The sequence below is a fragment of the Trichechus manatus genome, unplaced genomic scaffold (genome assembly GCF_000243295.1).
Source record: "Trichechus manatus latirostris isolate Lorelei unplaced genomic scaffold, TriManLat1.0 scaffold00044, whole genome shotgun sequence".
NCBI lineage: Eukaryota > Metazoa > Chordata > Mammalia > Sirenia > Trichechidae > Trichechus > Trichechus manatus.
The window spans coordinates 9368940-9392641 of NW_004443980.1; the positions used below are offsets into that span (position 1 = coordinate 9368940).

At 44.4% G+C, this 23702-nt stretch overlaps 1 non-coding gene across 1 annotated transcript; it reads right to left on the reverse strand.

Moving 5' to 3' along the window:
• Nucleotides 1-10116: 10116 nt before the first annotated feature.
• TRNAR-UCG (transfer RNA arginine (anticodon UCG)) lies at nt 10117-10187 on the reverse strand. Its single transcript has one exon. It is a non-coding gene; the product is annotated as a tRNA-Arg (tRNA).
• Nucleotides 10188-23702: the final 13515 nt, after the last annotated feature.

The following is a 23702-nucleotide window of genomic DNA, read 5'->3' on the forward strand; positions in this document are numbered from 1 at the left end:
GTCTCCTACACCCAAATTACAAGTTACACCCTGCTTTAAGAAAACCCAATGTGCAAAAATTCAAAAATATACCTACCCCAAAATCAAGCAGGTCATTAATTGCATTATCAAAGAATTCCTCCTTTTATAAGGGAGCTTGTCTCAAGGTTCCTTTAAGTTGCTAACGCCTGTATTATCTGAAAACACAACGGAGATTTCACTGTGCGTGCCTCACAGAAGCACCTGTATGTCCAGTGAGTCCAAGAAGACCTGCACAAAACACCATGGTCTAAGGCCCAGAGGGGGCTGTACCATCAGTGGGCTACGGGGCTGAGCTAGGAAGACTAACCAGAGATAATAAGGAAGCTAACATTAACCGAACACCCAGTAAGCACTGGCACCGTGCAAGACACTTTATATATGTCATTTCACTTATGTCAGAGTCACTGGCATAGATGCAGATCCTACCACCCTGGGGATATAGCCCCACCTTGGGATCCTCAAACCCATCATCCTGGCCCACCCCCAGCAAGTTCAGTTGAGACTTGTCCTCCCACAAAGGGATCTCCAGTACCAAGGAACATAAGCTCTGCTCCTGCAAAGGCGCCATGTGGACAAAGGAATCTGCTAATATGCGCTGATGTGTTTTTAATCACTATTATCGGGTTGCTATCAGTCGGAATCGACAGCCCCCGACAACAACAAAAAGTGCCGGCATAACTTTGACTTATGACCCAGTCTTACCAAAGACCCATGAGGAACACCGAAGGAAGGAAGGAACGGGAGGAACACACCAACTGTCCTGCTATGTTAGCATGTGTGCTGGTTTCCTAGGGCTGCCTCAACAAATGACCACAAACTGGGCAGCTGAAAACAACACGTTTACTCTCTCAGTGTTCTAGGGTAAAAAGTTTGAACTCAAGGTGTCTGCAGGGTTGGTTCCCTCTGAGACTCTGAGGGAAAATCCATTCCATGCCTCTCTAGCTTCTGGTTGGTGTTGTGTGCCATCAAGTCCATTCTGACTCAGTCAAAGCCGCCCTATATGACAGAGCAGAACTGCCCCCATAGGGATTCCTAGGCTGTAGTCTTTACCTGAGCAAATCACCGGGTCTTTCTCCCGCAGAGCTGCTGGTAGATTTGAACTGTCAACCTTTCAGTTAGCAGCCAAGCATTTAACCCCTGCGCCACCAGGGCTACTTTGGTGGCTGCCAGTGATCCTTGGCTAATGGATGCATCACTGCAATCTCTGCCTTGGTCTTCACATGGCATTCTCCGTGTTTTCTCCCCTTTTCTTCTCTTATAGAGACACTTGTGATTGGATTTATGGCCCACCCTAATCCAGAATGATTTTGAATCCTTAAGTGTATCTGCAAAGACCCTTTCTCCAATAAGGTCACATTCATGGTCCCAGGCAAACTTATTTGGGGTGGGGGGTTGGGGAGGAATACCATTCAACCCACTACAGCATGGGAGGAACCTCTTTCACTGAATCCAGAGGAAGACGCTGATAAGAACAAATGAGGCTCCACGTGGAAAGGCCACGGGCATGGGCGTTAGCAGACCAGTGTGCAAATCTGGGTTCCGATAAGTAGTTACTGTGTGGCATGGGCAAGTCACCCAACCTCTCAGAAGCTGTTTCCTCGTCTTCAAAACAGGGAAATTATATCTAACTTGAGATAACATGGAGCCCTGGTGGTGCAGTGGTTAAGAGCTCCACTGCTAACCAAAAGGTGGGCAGCTCAAATCCACAAGTCACTCCTTGGAAACCCTATGGGATAGTTCTACTCTGTCCTGTAAGGTCACTGTGAGTCACAATCAACTTGATAGCAACAGTTTCTTTTTTTTTTTTGGTTTTGAGATAACATATGTAAAGGGGCTGACACCTCATAAGCTCTCAATAAACAACCATTGTTTTGGTGCCCTCATTGTCTTGCTCCCTTTGGCTCAAAATTTTGGGCAGCTGACGCATAATTAGGCCGGCTGTTAAAAAGACATGATGCGAATGTTGAAATTGCATATTTTTATTAAAATATTTTATTAAAATTTTATTAAAATAAAATTTGATTAAAATAAAAATATATGTTTTGAAAAGTCGTGATACTGCAGTTTGTATGAAGACTTGTTTGTTTGATCAATTTGCTTTTTGTTTTTAAAAGGAGGAGCATCTCCAGATGCCCATTCACGGGGTCCTTTCCCCCTCTACAGGACACCAGCCTCCGTAGCCCAGCACTCAGGAGCTTCCTTCCGCTCGTGCCCAAAATGCCCGTTACTACTCAGATCACACCGTCATCAATCATCCGCGTTCAGTGAGCAGCTACAGTCGGTGGGCGCCACGCTGAGCGCGGAGGTGGACATGCCTCATGGGTTTCTAATCTAAACAGACAGGTAGAGCCGAGACAAACGAAAGGGCAGGCAGGCATCCGGGACTCTCGGTCAGGCTCCTTCGCAGTGACTGATGATGAATCACATAGGAAAATCCAGCAAGCAGGAGGGTCCGTGAGAGAGGGTAGGGTGTCCCGCCCTGCCTCTGAAAGCCGCAGAGACTACAGCTCTTGGTCCAGACGCCAGAGGTGAGCATGGGACTATGTTCGAACCTTTCTCTCCTCTGCATTTGTGGAAGAGGATGGGAAGGTCGGAGATAATCATGATGCCGGTCACCTTCAAATTGCATAATGCGTAGGGAACATTTGTTACCTCTGCTATGTACGGCAGAGGTAAAACTTTGGACTTTGGGGGTATTTTTAGTGGCTCCTGGATTCAGAAAGAAGCTTTCTGAGGATCACACACAGATCTTTTCGTCTTTAGCTGCTGTCGAGTTGGTCCCTGATTCATGGTGACCCCACGTACAACTGAACAAAACACTGCCTGGTCCTGTGCCATCCCCATGATCAGTTGTGGATCGGACCATTGTGATCCCCAGGATTTTCATTGATTGCTTTCAAAAGTAGATCACCAGGCCTCTCTTCCTAGGCTTAGTCTGGAAGTTCCGCTGAAACCTGTTCAGCATCAGAGCAACACACAAGCCTCCACTGACAGACGGAGAAGCCCTGGTGGTGCAGTGGTTAAAGCGCTGGATTACTAACTGAAAGACTGGCAGTTAGAAACCACCAGCCACTCTGCAGGAGAAAGATGTGGCAGTCTGCTCCCGTAAAGATTTACAGCCTTGGCTAGCATTAATCCAAAAAACAGAAAATAATAAATGCTGGAGAGGTTGTGGAGAGACTGGAACACTTATACACTGTTGGTGGGAATGTAAAATGGTACAACCCCTTTGGAAATCGATTGGCACTTCTTTAAAAAGCTAGAATAGAAGTACCATACAATCCAGCTATCCTGCTCCTTGGAATATATCCTAGAGAAATAAGAGCCGTCACACGAATAGATATGCACACCCATGTTCATTGCAGCACTGTTCACAATAGCAAAATGATGGAAACAACCTAGGTGTCCATCAACGGACGAATGGATAAACAAATTATGGTACATCCACACAATGGAATACTACACAATGATAAAGAACAACGTAGAAGCTGTGAAACATCTTATAACATGGAGGAAGCTGGAGGTCATTATGCTGAATGAATTTAGTCAGTCACAGAAGAACAAATATTGTATAAGACCACTATCATAAGAACTCAAGAAAAGGTTTAAACACAGAAGAAAACTTTCTTTGATGGTTACGAGGGTGGAGAGGGAGGGGGAGGGTTATTTACTAACTAGATAGTAGATAAGAATTATCTTAGGTGAAGGGAAGGACAGCACGCACTACAGCGGAAGTCAACACAACTGGACTAAACCAAAGCTAAGAAGTTTCCTGAATACAATCAAACACTTTGAGGGACAGAGTAGCAGGGGTAGGGGTCTGGGGACCATGCTTTCAGGGGACATCTAGGTCAATTGGCATAACAAAGCTTATTAAGAAAATGTTCTGCATCCTACTTTGGTGAGTGGCATCTGGGGTCTTAAAAGCTTGCAAGCGGCCATCTAAGATGCATCAGTTGGTCCCAACCACCTGGAGTAAAGGAGTATGAAGAACACCAAAGACACAAGGAAAGTAGTAGCCCAAGAGACAGAAAAGGGCACATAAACCAGAGACTTCATCAGCCTGAGACCAGAAGAACTAGATGGTGCCTGGCTACCGCCAATGACCGCCCTGACAGGGAACACAACATAGAGTCCCGGATGGAGCAGGAGAAAGGTGGTCTTCTAGTAAGAAGACCAGACTTAATGGTCTGAGTGAGACTGGAGGAACCCCAGAAAGCATGGCCCCCGGATTCTCTAGCAGTCTAGAACTAAAACAATTTCAAAGGCTAACTCTTTAAACAAGGATTGGACTAGACTGTGGGACATAAAGTGATACTCGTGTGTAGTGTGCCTCTTAGCTCAAGTAGATAAAAGAGACAAAATGGGCAGCTTCTGTCCGGAGGTGAGATGGGAAGGCAGAGCGGGTTAGGAGCTGGTTGAATGGATATGGGGAATCAGGGGTGGAAAGGAGGAGTATGCTGACACAGTATGGGGAGAGCAATTAGAGTCATATAACAATGTATGTATAGATTTTTGTATGGGAAAAAAAGCAAAAGAAGATTTATAGCCTTGAAAACCCTGTAGGGTAGTTCTACTCTGTCCTTCAGAGTTGCTATGAGTCAGAATTGACTTGATGGAGGTGGGTAGGGCAGAGTGTAGATCTACTCTAGAATCAGAGGAGCAGCCCAAGTACAGGGAGGCCTGAGGCCAAGCTATTCTCAGGACAGGCTACCAGCTCTTGCCTTCTGATGAAGCAAAAGGCAGCAGTTGGAAGCTCAAGAGAGACTGCTGATGAGTTATCCAGCAACAAATAAAGATCAGCTATCGGAAAAGTCAGGAAGTGGAATGAAGTAGAAAAATAGAAGGGCAGCTATCAGGGGCATCTAGGGGAAGTGAATGGTTGTTTTAAGGTAGGAGAAACACTCAGATTTGCGGGAATATTAAAGGCCACCATAGGTAGAAGATACTGGAAAGTAGGGCAGTTGGCACCCCCAAGCTCCAGAGATAACTGGAATAGTACCTTCCTCTTGGTGAAGTCAGAAAAGAAGCCGTATCTGGTCCCCATAGGTAACATCCAAACTGGAATTTGGGGTCTCTAGATCTGTGTGTGATGTGGCATTGGTGGTTCAGTGGTAGAATTCTTACCTTCCATGTGAGAGATCTGGGTTGGATTCCTGGCCAATGCACCCCATGGGCAGCCACCACCCTTCTGTCATTGGAACCTTGCATGTTGCTTTGATGCTGAATAGGTTTCAGCAGAGCTTCCAAACTAAGACTAGGAAGAGAGGCCTGGTGATCTACTTTTGCAAATCAATCAATGAAAACCCTAGGGATCACAATGGTCTGGTCCACAGTTGTTCGCAGGGATGACACAGGACCAGGCAATGTTTTATCCCATTGTACATGGGGTCACCGTGACTCAGGGACCAACTTGACAGCAGCTGGAGACAACAGGATCTGTGTGTGAGCCTTCCTTCTGAATCCAGGAGCCTCTAGAAATGCTCCCCAAAGTTCTGAGTTTTTCCTAATATTAGTTAATCTATTCACCTGAGCCAACGGGGAGGTGCTATTAAAAGACATTAGATGGAAAACACATTCAGTCTCTAAGAAACGTCCTTTTATTTGGGAAAAAGTCAAATGAGGTGGCTGCGGAGGTCTTGGAAGTACTCTCCTCCCGAGATGATAATTGACTGTGCAGCCGCAGGGAGGACAGAAAACCACGGGTGTGGACACAAACAAATGAAGAGGCAGGCGGGTCTGCACTCCACTCCAGACAGACAGGGGCAAGAGTGAAGCCGTTGTTTATTAGGGCAACTCTAATTGCGATTTATGCGGTTCTGTACAATTTCATCTAACCAAAATTAACAATCATCAAGCTAGTTAAGTGTCTAATTCCTTAAATTAATTGTCCATTAATTACTCCTTAATGATAATAGAATGCTTACCAAATAGCATGTGATCTCTGAATAGTGCCAAACAAATTAATTAACGTAGGACAGGAGGTTTCCTGGGTGGTGCAAACAGTTTGGCTCAACTACTAACCTAAAGGTTGGTGGTTTGAAACCACCCAGCGGTGCTGCAGAAGAAAGGCCTGGCAAGCTGCTTCTGTAAAGATTACAGCCAAGAAAACCCTAAGGAGTACTTCTACTCTGTAACACATGGGGTCGCCACCATGGTACTACAAACTGGCCAGACCAGTGGGGGTAAGGGTGACTTATCGCCACCTAAGAAGGTCAGCAAATTTGGAACACTTGTCCTCTTGTAAAACAAAAATATGTAACGCGTATTTAAGTTTGACAACTTTCTTCAGTCCCTCTTGAAATAACTGTAAAACTCTGTGGCACAAAAGATTTTCATGGTCTTTCTCGTTACCAAGTACAGCACTGATCCTGCCGTTTTATAAACCACTCTCACTTGTTCTAATCAGATTAACAGCATCAATGGTATCCTCCAGCACACTCTCACTTCTGGCTTCAACTGCTTTGCAGCCTCATCTGAGCAGGAGTTATTATGCGGCGAATACATTTCACAAGTGATGCTATCTCTGCAGCCTCACCGCAGCATCTCTTTCTTATCCAGTCAAGGCAGCTACTCCATCAAATGTTATTTTGAACAATTGTTCTATAACAGCATTGTTTCTAGTAAAGAAGTTATTTACAGTTGAGTACACATCTTTTCTGGCCTGCTTTTCTGGTCTTGGTTCACCAAAGAGTAAAACCGAGTATGTGTTATTACTGAAACGGATGCTCCATCTGTCCTTCACCCAGCTGCATAGCAAGCCTGTCACACTGCTGGATTTGTTCCCATACTTGTGTTGGTTTGCTAGGCCTGCCATAACAAGACACCACAAGCTGGGTGGCTTGTTGTTACGGATTCAATTGTGTCCCCAAAGAATATGTATGGTAAATCCTAACCTCTATGCCAGTGATTTGTAAGGGGCCCTGGTGGTACAGTGGTTAAAGCACTTGGCTGCTAACCAAAAGGTTGGCAGTTTGAACCCACCAGCTGTTCCGAGGGAGAAAGGTGTGACAGTCTGCTTCCTTAAAAATTTACAGCCTTGGAAACCCTATGGGATAGTTCTACTTTGTCCTATAGGGTCACCAGGAGCAGTGGGTTTGGTTTGTTTTTATGCCTGTAGTTATAATCCCATTTGGCAATGCGTAGTCTTTGTTATGTTAATGAGACAGGATTAGCAGAGGGTGTGTTTTGAGTCAATCTCTTACAAAATATAAAAAGAGCAGATTAGACAAGCAGAGATGGGGGAAGAGAGATGTCAAACCACATGAAGATTATCCAGGAGCAGGAGCTCAGAAGAGACAAGGAACTTCCTCCAGAGACAGACAGAGACACTTCCCCTAGAGCCAGAACCCTGAATTTGGACTTCTAGCCCCGTTAGAGGGTAAAAACATCATAAAGTTTAGTAAAGCAAAAAGAAAGTTGTATTTGGCATATATTCAAAAATGCAAAAGTGGGAAATGTACAACCATGCTGCCAGAGCCATGTCTGCCCGAGTCCATGGAAATATCACAGAACAGACGAAAGTGGGAAAATGGACAAGCATGCTGCTAGAGCCATGTCTGCCCGAGTCCAAAGAATATTACAGAACAGGCAAGAATGGGAACACGGATAAGCATGCTGCCACAGCCATGTCTGCCCGAGTCCAAAGAATATTACAGAACAGGCAAGAATGGGAACACGGATAAGCATGCTGCCACAGCCATGTCTGCCCGAGTCCAGAGAATATTACAGAATAGGCAAGAATGAAAAACTGGACAAGCACGCTGCCATGGCCATGTCTGCCGAGTCCCAGGATGGAGTCCCAGGATCATTACAGAGCCATCCACGTATATCAACATTACAAATGGGTAGAATCATTGAAAGCTTCGCTTTTTCACAGACTGGCTAGAAACTGTGATTCTACATTTTGAATCACCTTTCTTAACAATCATTGGTACAGGTTTCCGTAACGAATTGGTCCAACAGATTTCTATTCACTAAATGCTAATAGAAAAAGACAAGAGTGGAAAGTCTTTTGTGTTCTGTTTGATTGGCTTTATGTTAAAGTTTCCCTAAAAGATATTTTCCAAGATGATCTTAGCTATTGTCTTTATACCTCAGGGCCCAGTTGATGTGTCCTTGTGAGTCCTTGTGAGCCCTTGTGAGCCCAGCTCCAGCTGGGTCACATTCTCTATGCTCAAGGACAGGGAATAATAACTCCAATATTATTTCCTAAATCACTCCAAAACTGTGAGAAAATAAATCTCTGTTTGTTAAAGCCACCCTCTAGTGGTACTTCTGTTATAGCAGCATTAGATAACTAAGAGGAGCCCAGGTGGCGCTGTGGTTAAGAGCTCAGCTGCTAACCAAAAGGTCAGCAGTTTGAATCCACCAGCCACTCCTTGGAAACTCTATGGGACAGTTCTTCTCTTGTCCACTTCTAGTAACAAAAATTTACTGTGTCACAGTTCTGGGGGCTAGAAGTCTAGGTCCAGGGTGTCACAGGGTCATGCTCTCCCCGAAGGAAGGCTCTAAGGGAAGAGCCTTTCCTGTCTCTCTTGACTTCTGGTAGCCCCGGGCGTTCCTTGACTTTCCGCTGCAACATAATTCTGTTGTCAAATGGCCGTCTTCCCTCTGTCTCTCTCTGTGTCTCTTCTCCTCTTTTATAGGACATCATGTAGGATTAGGAGCCACCTTACTCCGGTATGACCTCATGTTAACTAATAACATCTTCAAAAACCTTATTTCCAAACAAGGTTAAGTTCACTGGTATCGGGGATTAGGACTTCAGCATGAATTTTGGGAGGACACCATTCGATCCATAACAATACTTGTTTCTTCAAAGTTTTCTCTGCATCTACCAGCAGTATGTGCTGGCTAAGAGATGGATCATAGTTTCATTCAGTCATTTTCAAATGATTTATTGGTGTGAGCTAGTCATTGTTCTAAGTGCTGAGGAAATAGAACACAATTAAGTTCTCATGGAGCTATAGACCTATGACGGAAGACAGATGATAAGTAAATTATAAAAAACCAAATATCTGTCCTTGGTGAGTGCTCTAAAGAAAACCTCACCAGGATAATGGGATAGAGAGTGATAAAGACCCAAAAACCAAACCCTTTGTCATCGAGTGATTCTGTCTCATAGTGACCCTATAGTGTAGAACTGCTTCATAGTGTTTCCAAGGAGGGGCTGGTGGATTCAAACAGCCGACTTTTTGGTTAGCAGCTGAACTCTTTTAACCATTTTGTCAAAGGGTGAGAGCTATTTCAGGTGACAGTGTCAGTCTCTATGAGGAGGCGACATTTGGGCGAAGGTCTGACCGTGGTGAGGGTGTAAGCCACAGAATTTCTGGAAGAAGAGCGTGTTAGCAGAGGAGGCAGCAGGGGTGAAGGCCCTCAGGCAGGACCTGCCAGGTGGGGCTGAAGCTCAGGAGGCCAGTGTGCCAGAAGTCAGAGTGAGGGGTGGGGTGTGACAGGGCCAGAAGCCAGAGGGTGGTCAACAAGATCACACAGAGCTTGAGGGCTAGGGTTAGGGATTTGGATTTTATTCTGAATGAGATGGGAGGCCACTGGAAGGTCCCTAGCAGAGCGTGTCATGACTGACATAGGAGGAAAAAGATTCCTCTGGCAACACCCTGGAGAATAGGCTGTGGTGAGACAAGGCAAGAACAGGGACCAACTTCAACTGTCCAGACAAGACATCATGACAGTTTGAACTAAAATGGTAGATGTAAGAGGACGAGAAATCACCAAGATTCTAGATATATTTTGATGTAGAACCAATTGGATTCGCTGATGGACTTGGACATAGGGTAAGAGAGAAAGAAGAGGAGTGCTACACGATTTTTAACCCGAGCGCTTGGAAGACTGTTGTTGTTAACTGCTGTCAAGTCGGCCCCTGAGTCATGGCAACCCCATACACAGAGGAATGAAATGCTGTCTTGTCCTGCACCATCCCTTAGACCATAAGCTTTTCATTGACTGATTTTCAGAAGTAGATCCCCAGGCCTTGCTTCCTAGTCTGTCTTAATCTGTGAGCTCTGCTTAAACCTGTTCAGCATCCCAGCAACACGCAAGCCTCCACTGACAGATAGGCAGTGGCTGCACTTGAGGTGCATTGGCCGGGAATTGAACCCGGGTCTCCTGCATCGAAGGTGAGAATTCTGCCACTGAACCACCACTGCCCCATATTTGGAAGACAGAGTAGCCATTTACGGGGGTGAGGAAAACTGAGGGTGGGGGAAGCGATGGGGAACAAGAATTCAGTTTGGACACGTTAAGCTGGAGAAGACTGTAGATATCCAAGTGAAGGTGTCTCAGTCACTTGTAAGAGTCAGTAGTTACAGGGCAGACATTAGGAATGGAAATATAAATTTGGGACTCGTCTGTGTATAAGTGGTTTGAAAAGCCTTGACATCATGTTTTTGCCTTATATTATTTCAACTGTATTTATTGTAGTGGAAAGAACAACTATTCCCTCCAACAATATGCAATTGAGGTTTTTTTCCACTATTAAGTAAGAAAGCTCAAAACAAAAAAAAGAAAAAACTTTTAAGGATTTTCTATTACATTTATTAAAATTTTTATAAAATATTGTATTGAACAGTACATGATTTAAAATATCAATGGGAAAAAATGTAGACCTCTTTTTGTTTTTCACATCACGATATCTTCATGCTCTTATGAGCTAGCATCTCAAGGCACAGCACAGTTAGGTGAGGATATCACTACTGACAGTGTGTGTAAATTTGCATTTTTTCAACTGCTTGAAACTTGGCAGAAAAAGAGAAAGTTCTGGAAGTAGAACTGCCAGTGCTGCCTTTTCTTGCTGTCCGCTTTAGGCTTGCCTTATTATATTCTATCCACCGTCTCTTTGCACATACCTTCTTAACCCACTTGTCCATTTTGTGTTGACTAGTTTAGTTAACACGAGATAATGTCATCCATAAATCCACTTTATGTGCCACGTGTGAGTTGCCATCCATCATTGCAATACACAAAAAAGGAAAGACGTCTCCATTAAGCCCTTGAGGACTGGGGAACTTCAGTTTTCCCTCACAACATTTCCCTTACAGAACAGGAAATGTGACCCTGCTCAGGCCACGTGAAGGCACCAGTGCTGGTCCATGCATTGTATATTAATAGTCCCCGTCAAGTCAGCTTGGCTCATGGCGACCCTATGTGTGTCAGAGTAGAACTGTGCTCCATAGGTTTTCAACGGCTGATTTTTTGGGAAGCAGATCCCTAGGCCTTTCTTTCATTGTGCCTCTGGGTGAACTTGAACCTCCAACCTTTCAGTTACCAGCCAAGCGTGTTAAACATTTGCACCAGCCAGGGACACATTATTACTAGTAAAGCTTATTTTTCTTCTAATATTTTAGGAAAAAGAACCATAAGTAGAAATTGGAAAATTTTCTTCCCATACCCCAGGGGATCATCTTGTATGTCCCTTGTGGTACTCATAGTCTGCTTTGATCTAGTCCATTTTCCTGTCAAAGAAGGTGACAAATGACATTGCTACAGAGTCCAGAAGGAGGTCCAGAGTGAGGACTGGCCCCATTTCTGAGCACACAGAACTCCCATTAGAACATCTGTTATCACTCACCCCAGTGACAGAAAACAAAGAAAAATGGAGCTAAGTTCCCACCCAAGTTAAAAAAAGAAAACAGTAAAAAGTCAAAGTAGCACTTGTTAAATTCCTAAGTCACAGGGATAGACTATAAAAAAATTAAAACTGTGCTCATTGACTTCCCTGAAGGAATTGGCATGAAGTTGTTTTTGTAGGCCGGTCAAAACCTAACTGAAAGGGGAGTCATTGCTTAGGGGCACTGGTTTCTGTTAAGGGTGATGGAAAAACATGGAAATGGATCATGGGTGATGGTCACACAACGTGGGGAAGGTAATCAGTGTCACTGGATTCTACATGTAAAAAATGTTGCAATGGCAAATTTTTTGTTATATGTATTTTTACCACACACACAAAAACAACTGAAAAAATTATTTTTGCACGTCTTTGTGGCTTTGTTACTAAAACTGGTTATTCAAAGTGGATTAAAAACCTGAATGTCTTTCCTTAAGAAAGTTTTACGACTAATGTATGTTGTAAATGAATTGCATTGTACACTCTATCTGAAACTGCAAACTCTGAGTTTTGCTTGAACAAAATAATCAATGTTCCCTCCTCAGAGGAAACTAAGGAGTCACTAGAGGAAAAAACAATAAAACACTGTAGTTTCTACAATAAGAGTGAGATGCAGAGGTGGGGAGAATGAGAATGACCCCCCAAACTATCTGGTTCCAAATTATTTGACGCTCATCAACACAGCAAAAGAAAGCAAACCCATTGCTGTTGAGTGGATTCTCCTTGTGTTACAGAGTAGAACTGCCCATAGGGTTTCCTAGGGTGTAATCTTTATGAAAACAGATCACCAGGTCTTTCTTCCATGGCACCTCTGGGTGGGTCTGAGCTGCCAACTTTTAGGTTAGTCAAGCGCAAACTGACAGACAGGACTCTAAATACAGGGTCATATTTTCTGGGTATCTCTTTCTCTTCACAGCAACCCAAACCTGAGATCACATTAAACAAACAACCTATTTAGGGTTCTTTCATGCTGTTGTCAAATGAAGCAGCTAGTGCTCGGTCATTCGAAATGCATTACCCAGCACACCCACCGAATTAATTTAATAGCGGTCACACGTGTGCATGTACAAGACTCTTCCCCAGGAGTAAGGCCCACTGAAAGGCAGGAGGTTTAGCACTAAGCCCAACACTGTAGAGAGAAAGCTGCTTACTGCCGAGGCCTCCTGCAGCTATGGCAGAACCAACAACAAACCCAAGTGCAGTGTTCATGTGAGTGAGACAGAAGGGGCTGGATATTTTCCAAGGAAAGACCCAGTTCTTTTAGGCGAGTTTCCCAAAGGGTAAAGGAAGCATCTGGAATCCCCTATTAAGAAGTGATTGGCTTCATGCCTCCCCCTCCCATTGTACTGCCACCAGCCGTATCAGATTTCCTCACCTTCCTGCCACCTTCTGAGGCCTTGGGGGGGATAAGGGGGTACTTTCTTCCCGGGCCAGCTTAGCAAGTCAAGTAACAGGCTCCAGCTTTGGAGAGAGTGGCTGGCCCACCACTGGTTTGCGCAGGCTCGGCCACTGACTTAGCTGTGTAATCCTGAACACGTGCTGAAAGGAATTACGCAGCTTTTTTATGACTCTGGGGCATATCTCTTCCATTTTCCCCTCTAGATCTTCGCTTCACCTTTCTCTTCAATTAAGAGTTTTGGAGAATGGATCGACTATCAGACTTAGGAGAAAGGGAGTGAAGTAGAAAGCACCACCTTAGAGTAACAGGAACTTTGGATGAGGACACAACCCAGGGAGACGCCACAGGGTGGGTGTCAGGAGACTTTATACCCTGAACACACTATTTCCCCCACCCTCTTATCTCCTGCCATTGATCACATCCAGTCAGAAGGCAGAGAGGACGCGCACTCCTGGAAGCAGTGAGCGCACAGGAGCGAAGAGGAAAAGCACTCCCGGAAGCAGCGAGCAGAGCCAAGAGGAGGGCAGGGACTGGAACAGAAGAGCTGGCAGAAGATAACGGGCCCAGTTGCCCAGTGGGATGCACTAAGTCTATCAGAATCAGCTGGAGGTAGGTTTCTAGAACATATACAAATTCCCCAGAGCCACCCCGCAACACACATTCTGAGTTTGTGTGTCAGGGATAAAGCCTAAGCAATCTATGTCTTCTATCTAAAATTTTCTTCAAAGATTCCTATGCACAGCCAAATTTGGAATCCCCGACTTTATAAGACACACAAATAACCTTGAAGATTTTGTGAAACGCTAAGCAGGTCACCCAAGCCCTGTTCACCACAAGTCCGGCAGAACCAAGCACCTAAAGAGTCTTCTGTAAAGGGACTGCAGTGGTACTGTTACCGTTTTTCCTCTGGGCCAGCGTATCCACTCAAAGGGAGAACTGTACCACTCTGTATCCTTAAATCCTAATACTTAGGAGAACTGACGTGAAGGATCAGTTTTTAACACTTGAACATTACGCTACTGTAATAGCTCCAAAAGAAAACCCTGATTCCTTGAAAAATTTTCGTATGAAGCCAGACCCTCAACTTTACAATGTGGCAGGCTTGGATGGCTAAAAAAAAAAAAAAAAAAAAAAAAAAAACCGAAAAAACCCGCTGCTGTTGAGTCAATTCCGATTCATACTGACCCTAGAGGCCAGAGTAGAACTACCCCATAGGGTCTCCAAGGAGCACCTGGTGGATTCAAACTGCCAACCTTTTGGTTAGCAGCCATAGCTCTTAACCACTGTGCCACCAGGGCTTCCTGAATGGTTAAAGGGAACCGAATTTCCACAGGGACCATTCATTGGCAAGCCAGGTTGTTCACAACTTTCACTTAAAGCTCACTCTTTCCATTATGATCATTGGAGTGAAGCCAAGAGGGGGGGGAAACAATAATGGTCTGAGCTCTAGAATCTTGGCTTTAGAAATGTCTATTAATTCAATGCAATAAAACTTACAAACTCCCAGTAATCCTCAAGGTGCTGTTAAAATTGAAATTGATTCTGTGAAACTGCTTTCACCTACCATCATTAAGGAAACTTCTATTTTAACTCAACCCTTAATAGGGAGGGCATGAAGAAAGGCACAATGTCCAGGAACACAGGATCTGATGACTGCTGGGACCTGAGAGGGAGAAGTACAAGATGGGACCTTATGCATACCTGGTATTTACCTGCTCCTGCAGGTTTTGGGTCTTGCAACTGTTCATTTTCCTAGAGAATCAAATGAAGGAAATATCGTTTTTAATCACAGTTAAATAGCAAGTTGGTTCCCACAAAGTTTGTTTTTTTGTTAGCAGCCATCAAGTCACCCCCAACTCATAGCAACCCCATCCACAACAGAATTGGACCATCCTGATCTGTAGAGTTTTCATTGGCTGATTTTTGGAAGTAAATTGCCAGGCCTTTCTTCCTAGTTCATCTTAGCCTGGAAGCTCCACTGAAACCTGTTCAGCATCATAGCAACACTCAAGCCTCCACTGACAGAAGGGTGGTGACTGTGTGTGAGATGCCTTGGCTAGGAATCAAACCTGGGACTCCCTCATGGAAGGTGAGAATTCTACCACTGATCCACCAATGCCTCGTGGTAAAGGCACTCAACTTTACAAAAAGCTTTGTAGGGGGGCTGGGAGCAGAAAACATTTATTTTCTTATGTGGTCTCAGCAACAAAAAGATTTCATTTGGCTGAAGAAGTTGGAGGTGGAAAGAGTGGCTTAAGTTTATCCATGTAGTAAATGGGCCCCAAGGGCCATGGTTAGGATTACTGGACCCTTGGGTACTGTTCCCTGACAGGCCATTAATCTGCCATGTAACCTTGAACCAAGGCTCCTAAATGTTTCCTTCTACCAATTTTCCAACATAATAAATCGGAATAAAATTATGCCTAGCTTACAAATATTATCAGGGTCAGTATTTCTTTTTCTACAGATCTGTCCCACTGCGTCCAGTAGCTATACCCCTAAATTTCAATGAAATGCTTACAATGAATGAGAAATCAAATGGTAGTCAAGTGATGTTTTATATACCCTCTGAGCTGACTATTTAAAAGCATTCATTTCTGAGTGGATAAGAGGTCAAGTGCTGGAAACTGACAGTTCTGTTTTCTTACTGTAGCAAGAAATTGTTCTGAAAGATTAACCAAAGTTTTTTCCTTTCCCCTAAGTTCTTATTATCCCATGACTCTTCTCCATATGCCAGAACCTTCTGCATTTACTCCTTGTGATGGATTGTATTTGGAGCCCTGGTGGCACAGTGGTTAAGAGCTCGACTGCTAACCAAAAAGTTGGCGGTTCGAATCCACCAGCCACTCCTTGGAAACCCTATGGGGCAGTTCTACTCTGTCCTGTAGGGTCACTATGAGTCAGAATCGACTTGACCACAACAGGTTTTGTTTTTTTGTGCGGATTGAATTATGTCCCCCCCGAATTCATGTTGCATTCCTAATCCCTGGTACCTGTGAATGTGACCTTGTTTGAAAACAGTCTTTGAAGATGATATCAGCTAACTTAACCTGAGGTCATACCAGAATAGAGGGAGCCCTAACCCAATCTGGGTGGTATCCTTATAAAAGAGAAGAAGTGACTTAGAGAGGCAGAGAGAGGAAAACAGCCATGTGACCATGGAATTGTGCTGTAGCTACAAGCCAAGGAATGCTTGGGGCTACCTGAAGCTGGAAGAGACAAGAGAGGATCTTCCCCTAGAGCCTTTAGAGAGAGCACATGGTCCTTCTGACACCCTGCATTCAGACTCCTAGCCTCCAGAACTGTGAGACAATACATTTCTGTTCTTTTGAGCCACCCAGTTTGAGGTCTTCTGTCATGGCAGCCCTAGGAAACTAATACACTACCTATGGCAAAGACAGCTTGTTAACCATCAAAGATACGTACGTCTGCCCTGCACAGAGTGAAGATGCTGCTTGGAACTGACTGCCCAGCCCCTTGCATTTCCCACTCCCTAGGACTAGTTTGAGGCCATGTGACTGAGTTCTGACCAAAGCAATGTGAGTGGAAATGATAAACACTACTTCCAGACCTAGCCCACGAAAATCTTCCCCTCTGCAGCAACCTTGGAAGTCACACAATGAAGACTGACAACAACACAAAATGGAAGGAGCCTGGATCCCTGAGTCACCACATAGAGAAGAAGCTCCAAGAAGAGCCCTGCAACCAAGAACATTCACATTAGATTTTGAGTGAGATAAAAAGTTTCATTGAGTTAAGCCATTAAGCCACTAAGATTACAATATGACCCAGCAATTCCATTCCTGAGTGGATACCCAAACAGGAACCCAAACAGATGGATACTTGTATACCAATGTTTGTTGCAGCATTATTCACAATAGCCAAAAGGTGGACACAACCCAAGTGTCCATCAACAGATGAATGGATAAATAAAATGTAGTATACCCACACAGTGGAATATCACTCAGCCATAAAGAGAAATGAAGTTCTAATGCATGCCACACATGGATGTACCTTGGAAACATTATGCTGAGTGAAGTAAACTAGACTCAAAAAGACAAGCATAGTATGACCACATTTCTATCAAATATCTGTAATAAGCAAATTTATAGAGACAGACAGTTTAGTGGTTACCATGGACTAGGGGGAGTGGGAAATGGGGAGTTATTGCTTAACGGGTACAGAATTTCTGTTTGAAGTGATGAATAAGTTTTGGAAACAAATAGCAATGATGGTTGCACAACATTGTGAGTATGATTGATGACAGTGGATTGTATATTTGAAAATAGTTAAAATGGCAGATTTTATGTTGTATATATCTTACCACTATAGAAATAAATAAATAAAATAAAAGGAGCAGAAGAATTTCACATTTTAACATTTGGTGGCACGTTTCTCCCTTCACCTCACTGTCCTCCTTATGATCTCTTGCGTGGTCACTAGAAAGACAAGGAACACAATAGAGCATTCAGCAGAGAGATTCCTCAAGCCAGCTGAGGAAAACAGACGTGGTAGACCTTTTCTCCTGTGAGTCCTTTAACATCCGGTATTTCAATGGAGAATTAACACAGCTGAATACCTAGCCAGAACCGGCCACATTCCTCTCTAAAAAGCAAAATAAGCACTGGATGCCTACCATATGCCAAGATCTTTCACATAACAAACACAAAATCTCATTTTTAAGAGAGGTAGAATCATTTCCATTTTAACAGAGGGAGAGACTCAGGGTCAAAGAGGTGGGAGTCACTTGTCCAAGGTCATTCCAATAGAATGCTCAGCATTGAGATTTGAAGCCAGGTTTTCTGGCTTTGGATGCAGTGATGGTGGCACTATTCCACAACCTTGTCTTCTGGACAAGGTGCCTGAAGGGATCCCCAGCTGTCACCATTGAAGACCCAGGCATCCAATGCAAGATCTGAAGATGACCTCAAGTGCAACCCACCTGTTTCTAAGGGGCAGCCTACTTGAGATTCTGAGCAAAAACCTGTTTTCTCCAAATTGTTTGATGCGCATGAATGCATAGGCCACAGGATCTGACCATCTGTCCACCATTATCCTTGTAAGACTGACCATTGTCAGGTGTCAAGCCAGCCGGCTTGGATTAATCAGTTAGTATAAACCAAGTTCAATGTAATTAATCATGCAGACATGAACCCTTTATGTCCAAGACCACCAAAAGCATGCCATAAACTCTGGGCACTATAAAGGGTTAATGACCAAAGTGTAGATATGAATAAGGCCTTAAATGCACCTGATTCATGCTGGAATCGAGTATGATCCTCATTTGCCCAGCAGGACTCTCTCAACTCCCTATTGTTATCAGTGGAAAATTCATGTGGCCTGAACACATATGGATTTCTTATCATCTGACCCACTACTGAAAAACCTCAGGCAACCCCTCAGTGGACCCTTCCCTTTGCTTGTTCCTGCAAATTGGCCCAATACATCTTGGGTCTACTTGCAAGAGACACAGGAGCACAGGCTGAGGTTGCCATGGCAGCCCCCCAGCACCCCCTTGAGGGGGGGGCCTCCATTTGCAGACTCCTTTCCCTCCATTATGGGACTCGAACACATTTATCACCTAAGCTTCCCCAGGGGCTTCCAGACTGTCTGTGCTATCGATTGTTTCGGCAATTTAGCAGGTAGTGAATTAGAGTTATGGGTTGGTAATATCCTGTGCACTTCTTCCTTCACTTCTCAAAGTTTGATGCTAATTTCATCCTGGTAAGAACACTATCTCAGGTCACCATGAGTTGGAATCGACTCATCAGCAATCACCACCACCAACAACAACAAGAACACTACGTTGCTTGGATCCGCTGATGGTGATTAAAAAAAAACAAAACCCGCTGCTGTCAAGTCGATTCTGACTCATAGAGACCCTATAGGACCAAGCAGAACTGCCGCATAGGGTTTCTGTGTAATATTCACTACAGAAGAAGACTGCCACATCTTTCTCCGACAGAGCAGCTGGTGGGTTTGAGCTGCTAACCTTTCGGTTAGCAGCCAAGTGCTTTAACCACTGCACCACCAGGACTCCTTGATGGTGATTAGAGGGCTAGTTATTTATCTGTGAGACTTCTCAAAACTTGTTTCCAATATGTCCCTGACTGATGTCAGATACAAGATTGGGCATCAAAAGCTTGTTCAGCCAAAAGAAAGGCTAAGGATAAATAATCCAACTAGAGAAAGAATGGAGCCCCAGTGGTTGAGTGGTTAAGAGCTCAGCTGCTAACCAAAAGGTCGGCAGTTTAAGTCCACCAGTCGCTCCTTGGAAACCCTGTGGGGCAGTTCTACTCTGTCCTATAGGGTCCCTATGAGTCGGAATCAACTTGATGACAACGGGTTTGGTTTTCGGTAGAGAGAATACCAAAGCCAGGAAGGGAAGCTTTGCATTGTTCTCTGAAGGATCACAGAGTTGGACTGTCAGTGGGAAGGAAGGGATCAAACTTCCGCAAGGAGACCACAGAAGGCAAGCATTTACCTCCCACAATTCGGGTCCCAAGGCAGTGTTCCAGTTTATCGCAAAACGTTATCAGTCAAATGTGTTGTGCAAATGAAAGCCGAGCAACAGGGATAAATGATCCTCACAGGAGAGCAAAAGCCAAAGCTTCCCCCGCCCCGCCAGTGCCTCTTGGATGATTCTGGAAATTTTCATTTCCTGGGCTGGAATGACTCACTGCACTATGTATTTCAATTTTAACTCTATCCCCAACTCACGGGTTACTGAGACAAGTCACTGATGTCCAGTTAGTTTTCTTAGGCTCCTTATCCCAAAAAGAGGGACCAGCAAGGAGTCCTGCCAAAGAGTAAACTGTCTGGAAAAAGACCACCTCTCTTAACTTGGGCCAAATCCTTTCAGTCTATGGAAGTGTTTCTCAACCTCTTTTTCATTATCGCCCACCCCACCCCCACCAAAGGAGTTCCTGAGTGGTGCAAACAATGTGTTTTGTTGCTAACCAAAAGGATAGAGTTTCAAGTCCACTCAGAGGTGCCTCAGAAGAAAGGCCTGGCAATCTACTTCTGAAAAATAAACCATTGAAAACTATGGAACATTGTTCTACTCTGACACACATGGGGTCACCATGAGTCAGAATCAACCCCATGGCAATTGCTTGGTACTAGTAATGAGCATTTTTGGACATTTTTCCTCGTCACTCCGTCTATGAAGTGTTCATACCACAGCTATACTGTGTTTCTGTGTAAGCAGTATATATTTGATATCCAGGCACGTCCTGTTGGTGGAGGGGACTGGGATCCCATTAGGAGAAAAAGGGTACAGAGGAAGCAGGGACACCCAAGACCAATTTTACATTCTTCAAAATATTATCAAGAACAAGACTTGAAGCTAGGTCTTATTTACTGACACAGCGTCCATCTGTTTAATAAAGGCATGAATAACATCTACAATTTCTAGAACTACTGCTTTTCCTCACAATTTGACAGGACCAGTCTTTAAAGAAAATGTGGTGTGTATGGTGTATGATTGTGTGTGTGTGTGTGTGTGTGTGTGTTGGTATTGTGTGTGGGATGTATGTGTGTGTGGTGTATGTGTAGTGCATGTGGGGAGGGAGGTGTGCATGTAGTGTGTGTATGTGGGTTGTGTGTGTAGTGTGTGTGTAGGAAATGTGCATGTAGTGTGTGTGTGTGCAATGTGTACATGTAGTGTGTGTGGGATGTATGTGTGTAGTGTATATGTAGTGTGTGTGTAGGATGCGTGCATGTACTGTGTGTATGGGATGTGTGTGTAAGGTGTGTGTGAGATGTGTGAGGGTGTGTATGTGTAGTGTGTGTGTGTGATGTCTCTGTGTAGTGTATGTGTAGTATGTGTGTAAGATGAGTGTATGTAGTGTGTGTGGGATGTGTACATGTAGTGTGTGTGTGGCGTGTGTGTGTCTGTGTGTGTGCCAGGACTCATTCTGACAAAGACATCTTTATCAAAACAGACCAAGCTACCGCCCCTCCGTGCCCCACCTGCCTGGGGCTGTCCCTCCGGCAGCCAGCGGTCCTAGAGGCTAGCCTGGCATCTCTCCATGGCGTTCTGTGTGCACTGAGTTTATTACCGTGTTCTGTAATTAGCCAGGAGTATTTAAGTCCCATATTTTTATTCCTCATCTTCCTGATTGATTTTCTAAATTATGTGTCAGCACAAAGGTGTTTTAAAAAAAAAAAACACTTGGCAGCAATTAACTGCAAAGCTTTTAAAGCTTAGTTTTCATTTCATAGAGCTGTAGGAGCTAGAAATAATATCAATAGATACCGAAATCAAGTTCTATTTTACCTCTGGTTAAAGAGGCAGCAAGTGGTTTGAGAGGCACTATTACCTAGAGCAAATTTGTTAAGCGTTTCCTTTTCTGCCTCATTTCTAGCTATCAGTATTTCTTAAACACACCATCAAGGAAAACATATTTGGGTAGGATTTAGCTGAAATGGACATTGCTCATAAATATGGTGTTTGATCGAATGTTCAAGAACTCTGCTCTTTTTTGGAATGTCAAAGTTTTCTTTTGGGGGCTGCTTTAGTTTAGGACAGTTGGTGGCATCCTCCCCATTTTCTAGAATTGCAAACCACTAAGCCTCCAACGCGTCAGCAGTGCTAGCCTCTGACAGTGGAGGGTAAAGAGCGTAAGAAGGCAGAACTGCCAGGCGGCCTTTCTCTGCACTGCTGCTTAAAGAGCCCCAGGGGGCGCTGGGAGGCCTGGGTGTTTCGCAGTGACAGTGAGCCAAGAGCCCTTTCTGGAATTTGTATTCATTTGGGGATCAGAGCTTGCCCCTGGGGTATATGCTGAGGTGATGGCAGAGGATTTATAGAGGATTATGGACATCCAAGCAATACTGCAAGTCTGGGAAAAGGAGAGAAACATAGCTGATCTAAGGAAAATGGACGGTCCATCATATAATACTGTAGAAACATGGACGCTGACATCTAGCAAAAATGTTCCCTCCACTGCCTTTCACCTCTCAGTCCAAGTGGCCACTTCAGGCTTTCTGTTCCCATTTTCCCTTTCAAGGCTGCTCTTGATGTTAATTTTAACCACGTTTCACCACCTGCAACTTTTAAGTCTAGGAAAGTGAGGACAGGGGGTGGGAACGTATGCGGTATGTGTGTGGTATGATGTGGTGTGTATGTGGTATGTGAGTTTAATGGGGTATACGTGCGGTGTGTGTGTCTGGTGGTGTCGGGGGTATATGTGAGAAGGGGTGTGGTGTGTGTGGTATGTCTGTGGCGTGGGTGTGTGGTGTGTGTGTTTGGGTGTGTGTGTTTGTGTGTTTGATATGTGTGTGGTATGTGGTGTGTGGTGGGGGGTATGGTGTGTGTGAGGGTGTGGTGTGTGCATGATGTGTGTGGTGTATGTGTGATATGTGTGGTGTGAGTGTGGTGTGTATGTGGTGTGGGTGTATAGTGTATGGGTGTGGTGTGTGTGGTATGTGGTGGGATGTGATGTATGGTGTGTGAGTGATGTGTATGGTATGTGGTGTGGTGTGTGGGTATGTGGTATGTGTGGGGGGTATAGTGTGTGTGTGATGTGTGTGTGGTGTGTGTGTGGTGTGCGTAGTGTGTGTGATGTGTGTGGTATGTGTGTGATGTGTGGTGTGGGGGGTTTGTGTGATGTGTGTGGTGTATGTGTGTGATGTGTGTGAGGTGTGTGTTTGTGGTGTGTTTGTGTGTGTGGTGTGTGTATATGTGGTGCGTATGTGGTATACGTGTGTTTGTGGTGTGTGTGTGTGTGGTGTGTGTGGGTGGTGTGTGTGTGTATATGCGGTGTTTGTGTGTTTGTGGTGTATGTGTGTGTAGTGTGTGTGATGTGTGGTGTGTGTGTTTGTGTGTGTGGTGTATATGTATACGTGGTGTGTGTGTGGGGTGTGTGTATATGTGGTGTGTGTGGTGTGTGTGTTTGTAGTGTGTGTGTATGTGGTGTGTGTGGGGTGTGTATATATGTGGTATGTGTAGTGTGTGTGTGTGTGTGGTGTGTGTGTGGTGTGTGTGATGTGCATGTATATATGGTGTGTATGTGTTTGTGGTATGTGTGTGTGGTGTGTGTGGTGTGTGTATATATGTGGTATGCGTGGTGTGTGTGTGTGTGGTGTGTGTGTGGTGTGTGTGTGATGTACATGTATATATGGTGTGTGTGTGTGGTGTGTGTATGTGTTTGTGGTGTGTGTGTGGTGTGTGTGGTATGTGTTTTGGGGTAAGGGGGAAAAGAGGGCAGCCACTCTTTGTGATTTAGCCTTAGGATGTTCCTTTAGAAGATACAAAATTAAACCTTTATTCCTGGGCTAATTTGAGCTCTACTTGAGCTCAGACGCCTAAACCTTCTTGCCTCATAGCATATTTTATTTTATTAAATTGAGAGCTCGTGAGCCAGCATGTCCTCCTTTTAACCTTAGCTAAATGCTGTGCTCCATTGCAGTAACGAGCTTTAGCCCACACTTTCCACCATCCTCATAAGCTACCTTATATCTTTTTTTGGTGGAAATATGAATGAAAGAAAGGAACTAAACTCTCTTTAAATTCCCTCCCATCGTGGGGCAGCAGAAGTCTTTGAGATTTCCCTGTGTTGACATCCTTATTGAGAAACACTGATCTGGGGTGGTGCATGTTAGTGAGGTGATTAGCACGGCACATCACAATTCATAAAACCTCTGCACCATAATCTG